This window comes from Schistocerca piceifrons, chromosome 3 (genome assembly GCF_021461385.2).
Source record: "Schistocerca piceifrons isolate TAMUIC-IGC-003096 chromosome 3, iqSchPice1.1, whole genome shotgun sequence".
NCBI classification, from domain to species: Eukaryota; Metazoa; Arthropoda; class Insecta; order Orthoptera; family Acrididae; genus Schistocerca; species Schistocerca piceifrons.
Genome location: NC_060140.1, coordinates 960,939,801 through 960,952,277, shown reverse-complemented (window position 1 = coordinate 960,952,277; position 12,477 = coordinate 960,939,801). Strand labels below are relative to the sequence as shown.

The 12,477-nt window shown below is 47.5% G+C and overlaps 1 protein-coding gene and 1 pseudogene across 2 annotated transcripts in view; both read left to right on the top strand.

Annotated features, from left to right (window-relative positions):
• The window catches only part of LOC124787880 (neprilysin-4-like), a 726,210-nt gene that overhangs the window by 610,115 nt on the left and 103,618 nt on the right, over positions 1-12,477 (top strand). The gene's annotated exons all lie outside the window — the stretch shown is intronic.
• Positions 1,969-2,086, top strand: LOC124790221 (annotated as a pseudogene).

Genomic DNA, 12,477 nt, shown 5'->3' with positions numbered 1-12,477 from the left:
GTTTTCTGAAACCATGCTGATTACGCATCAATAGATCGCTCCCTTCGAGGTGATTAGCCGGCCGAAGTGGCCGTGCGGTTAAAGGCGCTGCAGTCTGGAACCGCAAGACCGCTACGGTCGCAGGTTCGAATCCTGCCTCGGGCATGGATGTTTGTGATGTCCTTAGGTTAGTTAGGTTTAACTAGTTCTAAGTTCTAGGGGACTAATGACCTCAGCAGTTGAGTCCCATAGTGCTCAGAGCCATTTGAACCATTTGACCCTTCGAGGTGATTCATAAACCATAATGGTGCTATACTAGTATTACACTTCCTTGGGGTACTCCGTAAATTACCTTTACATCTGTGTATTTTGTTGAATTAATTGTGACGTGTTGAGTTGTATCTACAAGGATGCCTTGAATCTAGCCGCACATCTGGTCTGGTACTCGGTAAGCTTGTGTTTCCATTAAACTGCACTGGGGACCGGGTCCAGTCCGGTGCCTTCTTGAGGTCAAGGAAGACGGCAGCAAACCGAGCGCCATTGTCTACAGCAGTATGAATCTCATCCAGCAACAGAGCGAGCTGGGTTTCGCGAGATCTATTTCAGCAAAATCCACTGATTTTTACAGCGGAGAGTTTCGTTCTCCGAAAACATCACAATTAGTTAACACAATGCATGTTCCATAATCATGCAACAGATTGACGTGAACGATATAGGCCTAAATGTATGCGCAACTGTTCTACGACCGTTCTTGAAGACAGGAATAACCTGCGGTTTTTTTCCAGTTTCCAGGTACCCTTCGTTGGTCAAGCGATCTACGATGAGCTACTGCTAGAAGGGGAAAAAATTCTTTCGCGTAATCTTTATAGAATCTGAAGGTATCTAACCTGGTCCTGATGGCTTTCCATAAGTGAGTGACTGTAGTTGCCGTACTATAGCATGACGGGCAATCTCAATATCTGCCATTTCGACGTTCGTACGATGATTGAAAACAGGGATCGGAGAAACAGTTTCGGAAGACCGAATGCAGAGCGTAAAATCGGAAAAAGAACAAAGACACGTAGAAATTCTTCAATAACACACGAGAGACTGAATTTTACTGACGAGAGGAGAAACCATAGAGGTATTACAAATGAAGCAGGAAAAAGATGCTATGGAGGTCAAAAAAAATGAGATGGCCAGGAAACAGTTTCGGAAGACCGAATGCAGAGCGTAAAATCGGAAAAAGAACAAAGACACGTAGAAATTCTTCAATAACACATGAGAGACTGAATTTTACTGACGAGAGGAGAAACCATAGAGGTATTGCAAATGAAGCAGGAAAAAGATGCTATGGAGGTCAAAAAAATGAGATGGCCAGGAAACAGTTTCGGAAGACCGAATGCAGAGCGTAAAATCGGAAAAAGAACAAAGACACGTAGAAATTCTTCAATAACACACGTGAAACTGAATTTTACTGACGAGAGGAGAAACCATAGAGGTATTGCAAATGAAGCAGGAAAAAGATGTGTATGGAGGTAAAAAAAAGTGAGATGGCCAGGAAACAGTTTCGGAAGAACGAATGCGACTTCATCGTTTTGTTGCAGGTTCGTATGGATAGTGCCAAATCTCGTCATCCATGATGATTTCTTCCAGAAAAGAACTGTCTGGAATTTTTCGAGCAAGTTTCGGCAGGCGTCCACGCATCGTTGTCTATTGTTCCGGAGTCAAAATGTGCGGGACCTTTTTTCTTCTTCGAAATACTCAGACGAATGCCTTGAACACTTGATCTAGAGATGCTCATTTCGTTGCTCCCTCGCGATTTGTGATACAACACTGACGACACACTACGGCCACACGTCCACCACTTAATAACACTGCCTGCTCGCAAATGACTGGTGGAAAGCACATCCGTTGTTTACAGTTGTTGGTTGAAGCTGCCGCCTTAGTTACTGCGCTGACGTCGCTTGTCTTGCACGCCAGCAATAAAATCAATCTTTGGACTTTTTTGGCAACGGCCTTGCCGCAGTGGATACACCGGTTCCCGTCAGATCACCGAAGTTAAGCGCTGTCGGGCGTGGCCGCCATTTGGATGGGTGACCATCCAGGCCGCCATGCGCTGTTGCCATTTTTCGGGGTGCACTCAGCCTTGTGATGCCCATTGAGGAGCTACTCGACCGAATAGTAGTGACTTCGGTCAAAGAAAACCATCATAACGACCGGGAGAGTGGCGTGCTGACCCCACGCCCCTCCTATCAGCATCCTCCTCGAAGGATGACACGGCGGTCTGACGGTCCCGGTAGGCCACTCGTGGCCTGAAGACGGAGTGCTTTTTTTGGACTCTTCGGACGGATGGTGTATATTCTCACGATGTACATGGTGTCCCGACCAGCGCGACCTGCAGTAGCAAGGAACGATAAACTGTGGGTTTCTACAGGCCACTATGCTGCCACTGTCGAATTCTGACACTTGCCAGGAGACGTTTCTGCTGCTCACAAGAAGATGCGATTTCTGAACGAGAAACCAGCTGTGTAATATTTCCTTCTATAGATAACCAGCTAAATACCCGGCGTCGCCCCAGTATGTATTTATTCTAATCTTCTATTAGTCCACTTCTACATTCCCCCTCTTCCTGTTCATCTGTTCCTCCCACGTCTGACCTTCTATTCCTTCTCCCTCTGTCCAGTTTCTCCTCCCTCCTCAAAGTCGCCTCTAAGCCAATCACCTCCTCCTCCTCTAGCTACTCCTTCCCCCTTTCTTTATCCGTATCTCATCCCCCTCTCTCTATCCATCTGCTCCTTCCCTCTGTGTCAATCACCTCCTCCTCCTATATCTGCCCATCTCCTCCTTGCCTGTTCTCCATCTCTTCCTTTTTCCTTTCTCTCTCTTTCCCTCCCCTCTCTCTCTCTCTCTCTCTCTGTCCATCTCTTCTTTCCTTTGCCTGACCATCAGCTCCTTTCCCCTCTTTCCATCTCCTCCTCCCACCTCTCATATCCTGCGCCCCCCTCTTTGTCCGTCTCCTTCTTCGCCTCTCTCTATTCATCACCGCTTCCTCCTTTCTCTATCCATCTCGTCCTCCTCTGGTCTGTGTTAATCTCCTCCTCTTTCCTCTCTGTCCATCTCCTTCCCTGCCATCTCTCCACCTATCTCCTTCTGTCCTCTCTCTCTGTCCATCTCGTCCTCATTCCTTTCTCTGTCGATTTCCTCCTCACCCCTACTTCTATCCACCTCCTCCCCACCCCTCTGTCTTTCCATCTTCTCCTTTTCCCTGTCTCTGTCCATCTTCTCCTCTTTCCATTGTCTGTCCATTTCCTCCTCCTCCTCCTCCTCCTCCTCTCTCTATCCTTGTTCTTCTCTCCCTCTCTCTGCCCATCTATTGCACCTCCTTCTCTCTGTCCATCTCCTCGACTTTCTGCCCGTCTCCCCCTCGGCCGGCCGGAGTGGCCGAGCGGTTCTAGGCGCTACAGTCTGGATCCGCCCTGCTGCTATGGTCGCAGGTTCGAATCCTGCCTCGGGCATGGAGGTGTGTGATATCCTTAGGTTAGTTAAGTTTAAGTAGTTCTGACTTCTAGGGGACTGATGACTCCAGCAGTTAAGTCCCATAGTGCTTAGTTGAACCATTTGAACCCCCTACCCCTCTCTCTGTCCATCGCCTCCTATCCCATATCTGTGTTCATGTCCTCCTACCTCCTTCTCTCTCCATGTTACCATACCTACCAATGCAGAAGGATTCTTGTTCTTACCCCTCCATATTTCTTTGCAGATAGTATGTACAGCAGGTTTCTTGAAATAGATACAGAACTGTAAGAGGAGCTTTACCCACGGCTTTGGGACATACTTTTTTTAAAATATTTGAGATATTTCACTGATATTTCTATACATAGGTCACCAGAGAAACTGCGCCTGAAGACACTTACGAGAGTCACCATATATGCGTCTTTTTAAATAGGAACCCCCATTTTTATTACGTATTCGTGTAGTACATAAAGAAATATGAATGTTTTAGTAGGACCACTTGTTTCGTTTTGTAATAGATGGCGGTGTAATAGTCACAAACGTATAAGTACATGGTATCACGTAACATTCCGCCAGTGCGGACGGTATTTGCTTCGCGATACATTACCCGTGTTAAAATGGACCGTTTACTAATTGCGGAAAAGGTCGATATCTTGATGATGTATGGCTATTGTGATCAAATTGCCCAACGGGCGTATGCTATGTATGCTGCTCGGTATCCTGGACGACATCATCCAAGTGTCCGGACCGTTCGCCGGATAGTTACGTTATTTAAGGAAACAGGAAGTGTTCAGCCACATGTGAAACGTTAAACACGACCTGCAACAAATGATGATGCCCAAGTAGGTGTCTTAGCTGCTGTCGCGGCTAATCCGCACATCAGTAGCAGACAAATTGCGCGAGAATCGGGAATCTCAAAAACGTCGGTGTTGAGAATTCTACATAAACATCGATTGCACCCGTACCATATTTCTATGCACCAGTAATTGCATGGCGACGACTTTGAACGTCGTGTACAGTTCTGCCATTGGGCACAGGAGAAACTACGGGCCGATGACAGATTGAAGCTTCCTGGCAGATTAAAACTGTGTGCCCGACCGAGACTCGAACTCGGGACCTTTGCCTTTCGCCCGGACCTCACAGCTTTACTTCTGCCAGTAACCGGGCGTGAGTCGTGCTTCGGTAGCTCAGATGATAGAGCACTTGCCCGCGAAAGGCAAAGGTCCCGAGTTCGAGTCTCGGTCGGGCACACAGTTTTAATCTGCCAGGAAGTTTCATATCAGCGCACACTCCGCTGCAGAGTGAAAATCTCATTCTCGATGACAGATTATTTGCATGCATTCTATTTAGCGACGAAGCGTCATTCATCAAGAGCGGTAACGTAAACTGGCATAATATGCACTATTGGGCAACGGAAAATCCACGATGGCTGCGACAAGTGGAACATCACTGACCTTGGCGGGTTAATGTATGGTGCGTCATTATGGGAGGAAGGATAATTGGCCCCCATTTTATCGATGGCAGTCTAAATGTATGCTGATTTCCTACGTAATGTTCTACCGATGTTACTACAAGATGTTTCACTGCATGACAGAATGGCGACGTACTTCCAACATGATGGACGTCCGGCACATATCTCGAGAGCGTACGGTTGAATGGGTACTGAATAGCATATTTCACGACAGGTGGATGGGTCATCGGAGCGCCATACCGTGGCCCGCACGTTTACCGGATCTGACGTCCCCGGATTTCTTTCTGTGGGGAAAGTTGAAGGATATTTGCCATCGTGATCCACCGAAAACGCCTGACAACATGCGTCAGCACATTGTCAATGCATGGGCGAACATTACGGAAGGCGAACTACTCGCTGTTGAGAGGAATGTCATTACACGTATTGCCAAATGCATTGAAGTTGACGGTCATCATTTTGAGCATTTATTGCATTAATGTGGTATTTACAGGTAATCAGTCTGTAACAGCATGCGTTCTTAGAAATGATAAGTTCACAAAGGCATATGTATCACATTGGGACAACGGAAGTAGAATTTTCAAACGTACCTACGTTCTGTATTTTAATCTAAGAAACCTACCTGTAACCAACTGTTCGTCTAAAATTGTGAGCCACGTTTGTAGCTATTACAGGGCCATCTATCACAAAGCGAAAAAAGTGGTCCAACTAAATCATTCATATTTCTTTACGTACTACACGAATATGTAATAAAAAATGGGGGTTCCTATTTTTAAAAAAACGCTTGACGTATGGCAGCGCCATCTAGCGAGCCAACCATAGCGCCATCTGGTTTCCCCCTTCAAGCTAGACAAGTTTCGTTCTTTGTAGCCTTTTCGGTTGATGCTTATTTCGTGAGATATTTGGTCTGGTCACGATTGATGGACCACCCTGTATATATGTGTGTATGGATAGATTTAGATAGCGTTACTCCTATTAACATTAATTTTCACATGCAAGCATGTAGTGCAGTCGACGACAAATTGACGTGCTTTGCTGCCGCTTTTATAATGCCGTTATCTTAAAGACTAGCAGTGTCAGATCTAGAACCCCCGCCCCCCTCCTTTCCTCCATCCCTTGCCTGGGCTCTCTGTCCCCCCCCCCCCCCTTCCATCCTGTTTTCTTCCCACCAAACCTCTCCCTACCTCCCTTCTCCCCCGCCTGCCGAAGTAGCCGTGCGGTTAAAGGCGCTGCAGTCTGGAACCGCAAGACCGCTACGGTCGCAGGTTCGAATCCTGCCTCGGGCATGGATGTTTGTGATGTCCTTAGGTTAGTTAGGTTTAACTAGTTCTAAGTTCTAGGGGACTAATGACCTCAGCAGTTGAGTCCCATAGTGCTCAGAGCCATTTGAACCTTCTCCCCCCCCCCCCCCCCCCGAGTCCTTTTGTATTCCCCTCCTCTGCCTTCCCGACTCCCTGTCGCGTCTGCCCAGCACCCCCCACCCCTCTTATGGGTCCTCATCCTCCATCGGCTCCTCTCCCTCCTCCCCCCCCCCCCCGTTCGCTTTTCCTGTCCTTCCCCCCTTTTTTATTTTCCCATCATCTGTCCAATTTCCCCCCACCTGCCCTCAGCTGTGCTATGTCACATTTGCCAACTTTTTAGTGCAGTGTTCCAGTGAACGTTCAGTGTTGTTCGCCTTTCTCGTGTTGCGAACAGAAACCATGCTGTCGCTAAGTGTGAATTTTACGTCTTTTGCGAACACAAACCAGACTGTCGCCGTGTTTTTTAATTGTCTGTCTCTTGTTTTACCTGTCTGCTTCGTATATATTTTATTAGCATCATCATCCCTCTGTTCTATGGTTTAAGTTCCACGATTTTTTTCGCCATGTTACTATTTAAGTCTCCGATTTTATCGCCTGTTTTTATTATTTACTCTCTTCATCTATTTAACAAAGTCTGTAGGCTGAAGAGCGGTATAGTAAGCTGCTGCCAGCCCGCCGCCTTCGGGGGGGGGGGGGGGGGGGGGCGGAATCGAAATTGAATAAAGGAACCAAAAAAAAAGATGTAGAAGAGGGCAAGAATATCCGGTTAGAGATGTCAGCAAAAAGCATAGTTTGATTTAAGGGTAGGTGAGACTGGCTGTTTTCGGTGCTGCCGGCAAGTAGGCGCGTCAGCCGCAGAGCGGGTGCACGTACGGCGGCGGAGTGGTTGCGTGTGCCGGGACGAGCAGACGAGGGCGGAGCACGGCGGCGGAGACGGCGACGGCTTTACGGCCGCCGCGGGAGGCGGGCTCTACCCCCGCCGCCGCTCGCACCTGCTCGCACGCGCAAAGTGCCGCGAGGCGGCGCAACGGCGGTGGCGGGGTTTCTGTCCGGGCGCTCACACCGACACTGCCTCCTCCGAGTAAAAGGACGCAACTCGTCGTGGGTCGCCACTCATTTCTTCTGGCGAGGTGTGATCAAAAAATAACGGGGAGTTTTGTTTTTCTTACACAATCTTTATTAATTCATCAACTTTTTCACCCCCAAAATAATTCCCCTCAAACACGAGGGCTATCCACAAAGTACATTACGTTCTAGAATTAAAAATAAATAAAGTATTGGAAATTTTTTTTTATTATATACAGATGAAAGCCACACTTAAATACTACTTTTCTACATAGTTGCATTTAAATTAAGGCACTTATCGTAGCGATGGACGAGCTTGGAAATTCCTTCGTCGTAAAATTCGGCCGCCTGCGCCTTCAACCACGTGGTTACCTCTCCTTGAAGCTGTGCGTCGTCATCAAAACGCTGCATAGCCAACCACTTCTCCATTGCTGGGAATAAGTGGAAGTCGCTCGGTGCCAGGTCGGGACTATACGGCGGACGAGGAAACAACTCCCACTTAAAAGATTCGAGAACCTCACGAGTGGCATTTGCCGTGTGGGTCCGGGCGTTGTCGTGAATCAGCAAGATCTTTGAGCCCAACTTTCCCCTGCGCTTGTTTTGTATTGCTCTTCTGAGGTTGTGCAGAGTTTGGCAATACCTTTGAGAGTTTATTGTAGTACCTCTTTCCAGGAAATCCACAAAAATCGTATTTCTACCGGGTTACTGATCAACTACGTGGTTGAAGCCGCAGGCGGCCGAATTTTACGACGAAGGAATTTCCAAGCTCGTCCATCGCTACGATAAGTGCCTTAAATTAAATGGCAACTATGTACAAAAGTAGTATTTAAGTGTGGCTTTCATCTATATATAATTTAAAAAATTCAATACCTTATTTATTTTTAATTCCAAAACGTACTTTGTGGATAGCCCTCGTATAATACACATTTGTAAACGCCGTTTCCAGTCTGGGAATCATTTCTGGAACTCACTTTTCGTTATGTCGTTCAGCTCCTTCTGCGATTCTGTTTTTATCTCACTAATAGCGGCAACACGACTTCCTTTCGTGGTTCTCAAAAATGGTTCAAATGGCTCTGAGCACTATGGGACTTAACATCTATGGTCATCAGTCCCATAGAACTTAGAACTACTTAAACCTAACTAACCTAAGGGCAGCACACAACACCCAGCCATCACGAGGCAGAGAAAATCCCTGACCCCGCCGGGAATCGAACCCGGGAACCCGGGCGTGGGAAGCGAGAACGCTACCGCACGACCACGAGATGCGGGCTTTTCGTGGTTCTCTTCAGCCTCAGGCATAGAAAGAAGTCGCAGGCGAATGCGGTGGCTGAGGCAACATAACGGTTTTATTTTTTGCCCAAATTATCACGACCAAGAATTGAGGACGAAGGGCAACAGACAGATTCCATATTTCCAGATTTCCGGAAAGCATTTGGCTTGGTGCCCTACTGCAGGCTGTTAACGGTTGTAGGAGCACTTGGAATAAGTTCACAGATATGTGAGTGGCTCGAACACTTCTTACATAATAGAGCCCAGTGTGTCGTCCTCGACGGCGAGTGTTCATCAGGGACAGGGATATGGTCAGGAGTGCCCCAGGGAAGTGTGATAGGACCGCTGTTGATCTCCACGTACGTAAATTATTTGGAGGTGTCGGGTGGGCAGCAGTCTGTGGTTGTCTGCTGATGAAGCCGTGCTGTATGGAAATGCGCCAAAGTTGACTTACTGTAGGAAGATACAAGACAAAATTTCCATTTGGTGTCATGAACGGCAGCTAGGCCTAAATGTGGATAAACGTAAGTTAATGCAGCTGAATGGGAAGATCAAACCTGTTATGTTCCGATACAGTATTACCAGTGGCCCGCTTGATACAGTCAAGTCGTTTATATATCTAGGCGTAACGTTGCAAAGTGATTTCAGATGTAACGAGCGTGTCGTAGGGAAGGCGAATGGCCGACTCCTGTTTGTTGGGAAAAATCTAAGAAAGAGTGCTTCACCTGTAAGGGAGACCGCATGTTGGACGCTCATGTGACCTGTTCTTAAGTACTGCTCGAGTGTTGGGGATCCGTACCAGGCCGGATTGAAGGAAAGCATCGAAGGAATTCATAGGAGGTCTGCTAGATTCGTTACCCGTAGCTTCGGACAACACGTTAAGTGTTACGGAGATGCTTCGGGAACTCAAATGGGGATCCCTGGAGGGAAGGAGGCGTTCTTTTAGAGAAGCACTACTGAGAAAATTTGGAGATCGGGCATTTGAAACTGACTGCCGAACGATTCTATTGCCGCCAGCATATACTGCGCATAAGGACCGCGAAGATAAGATACGAGAAATTAGGGCTCACACGGAGGCACACAGAAAGTCGTTTTTCACTCCCTCTATCGCTAGTGGAACAGGAAAGATAATGACAAGTTTAGGTACAGGACACCCTCCACCACGCACCGTACGGCGGCTTCCAGAGTATCTACTTAGATGTAGATTTAAAAGTGTGAGCGGGAGCATTATCGCAATGCAATTTCCACGAGGGATTTTCCCATAACTCTGGTAGTTTCCTTCGGATTCCTTCACGCAAACGGCGCCTATCTTCCAGATAGTATTCCTTATTGACCGTACGACCATAAGACAGGAACTCATGATGCCCTACTCTATTTTAATCGAAGAAAACAAAGAACTATCACATATGATCTAAATTGTGGAATTTTTTCCGGTCTTGGCTCTTCCGGCAGTTCCCATTAGAGGATATGAGCCTTAGTTACGACGTCATACCCGTGTACCCATATCCCGTTACCTGTTATAACCTTCTTTACAAGTTATGGATCGTTGTCGACTTCATTCAGCAATTCCTGAGCGATGTCTCGGCGACTGTTTTTGGTCGAAATTCAACAACTTTGCAAAAAACTCTGCTGCTACACGTTTCGTACCCATAACATCCAACAAAATTCCTTGGCATAGGCTAGTGGATATTCCGAGATCATGAGCGGGATACGGGTGGGGGATGGGGGAGGGTAAGCGGAACCGAAAGACTAGGAGGTGTGCGTGGCGTTCGAGGATTTGTAGGGCTTAATAAAAGGGGGGCGGGGGGGGGGGGGGGAGGGAGCGGAAGTCCATGCCACATTATCGTAGCAGAGGATGGGTCGGATTAGCGCTACATAGGTGTGGAAGGATGCAGTCCCCATGTTTGGCCAGTTAGTAGTTTCAGTAATTTTGGTCTATTGTGCCCGTTCTGTTGAATGGTTTGTATATGGGGCTTCCTTATTAGTCTACATTAAAAATGAAGAAATTCCTCCAGCTGTATTTAAGGTGTCGATTATATTTTGGCAACTAGTTTCAACGTTGTAACAAAGTCATCTTCAGGCCCATACACTTGTTGACGTCAACTGCGTGCGGCTGATACTGGAAGTCCTTATTAATCAGCGATCAAGTGTTACTACGAGGTATTTTAGTTACCTGTATAGGACTGTTACAAATGCTAAGGTAAAAGTCGTGGGGACGGAAGGTGCTGGTGATTAAGCCTATAATTATAGCCTGGGTTTTGACAGGGTTAATTTTGAGGAGCCACTGGTTGCACTAGGAGGTGAACTGATTGAGATGGAAGGATCGTTGGGATCAGATAACACAGCATTCTGATGTTTTATCTCAAGTTTGCGGTCACATCTTGGGGTTGAGTATGGTGCCTACTGCAACGAATACACCACTTCCAAGTAACCTACGTTAAAGGTTCTTCCACGAGCACTTGTTCGTCAAGTCGTTGTGAGTTAAGACGGCGCGGCCGCTGGTGGCCCAGGACGCCCGCCGCTCCTGCAGAGGAGTCTGCGAGGCGGCGCTTCCCGCAGGTACGCCGCGCGATACTGTTAATCAAATATTCTGGCCGGAGCGGCGGCTGTGTCCGCCGCGGAAATGAGCTTTCTGGCGGCCCTTTCAGAGGCGCGCCCGCTAAATTGGGATTACGGTCACGAGTTAAACAGGCGCTGTGCCGCGCCGCCTGCCGATGGCCAGGTGGCCGCTGGAGGCTGCTGGAGGCTGCTGGAACAGCCGCGCGTCACACACACACCAATTAGCTCTCTCCAAACAAACTCCTGCTGCTGGTTGTACCGCTGTCGGCAACCAGATCCGGCGCACTCGTGATTTCCACCGTTAAAACTGTTTATTTTTCCTCTCGCTGCTGTTCGTTCCCGTTTTACGTTGTTTCCGCGTGTAAAGTTGATTTGAATGCTACTTAAATCTTAACTGAAAGCCCTGGAAGCAATAAAATGTACAGTATTGCCCCAGTTATAAATTAAAAGTAATTCTAATTCTCCGATTTCCGTTCTTGCTTTCCCTTAATCACCAGATGAATGTTGGAACTGAAAATAAACTGTGTGATCAAAAGTATCCGGACACCCCCAAAAACATACGTTTTTCATATCAGGTACATTGTGCTGCTGCCACCTACTGCCAGGTACTTCATATCAGCGACGTCAGTAGTCATTAGACATCCTGAGAGAGCAGAATGGGGCGCTCCGCGGAACTCACGGACTTCGAACATGGTCAGGTGATTTGGTGTCACTTGTGTCGTACATGTGTGCGCGACATTTCTACACTCCTAAACATCCCTAGGTCCAATATTTCCAATGTGACAGTGAACTGCAAACGTCAAGGGACACGTAACAACACGAAAGCATATTAGCCGACCTCGTCTGTTGACTGACAGAGACCGCCGACACTTGAAGACGGTCGTAATGTGTAATAGGCAGATATCTATCCAGACCATCACACAGGAATTCCAAACTGCATCAGGATCCACTGCAAGTATTGTAACAGTTAGGCGGGAGGAGAGAAAACTTGCATTTCATGATGGAGCGGCTGCTCATAAGCCACACATCACGCCGATAAATGCCAAACGACGCATCTCTTGGTCTAAAGAGCGTAAACATTGGACGATTGAACAGTGGAGAAACATTGTGTGGAGTGACGAATCACAGTACACAATGTGGTGATCCGATGGCAGGGTGTGGGTATGGCGAATGCCCGGTGAACGTCACCTGCCAGCGTGTGTAGTGCCGACAATAAAATTCGGAGGCGGTGGTGTTACGGTGTGGTCGTGTTTTTCACGGAGGGGGCTTGCACCCCTTGTTGTTTTGCGTGGCACTATCACAGCACAGGCCAACATTTATGTTTTAAGCATCTTCTTACTA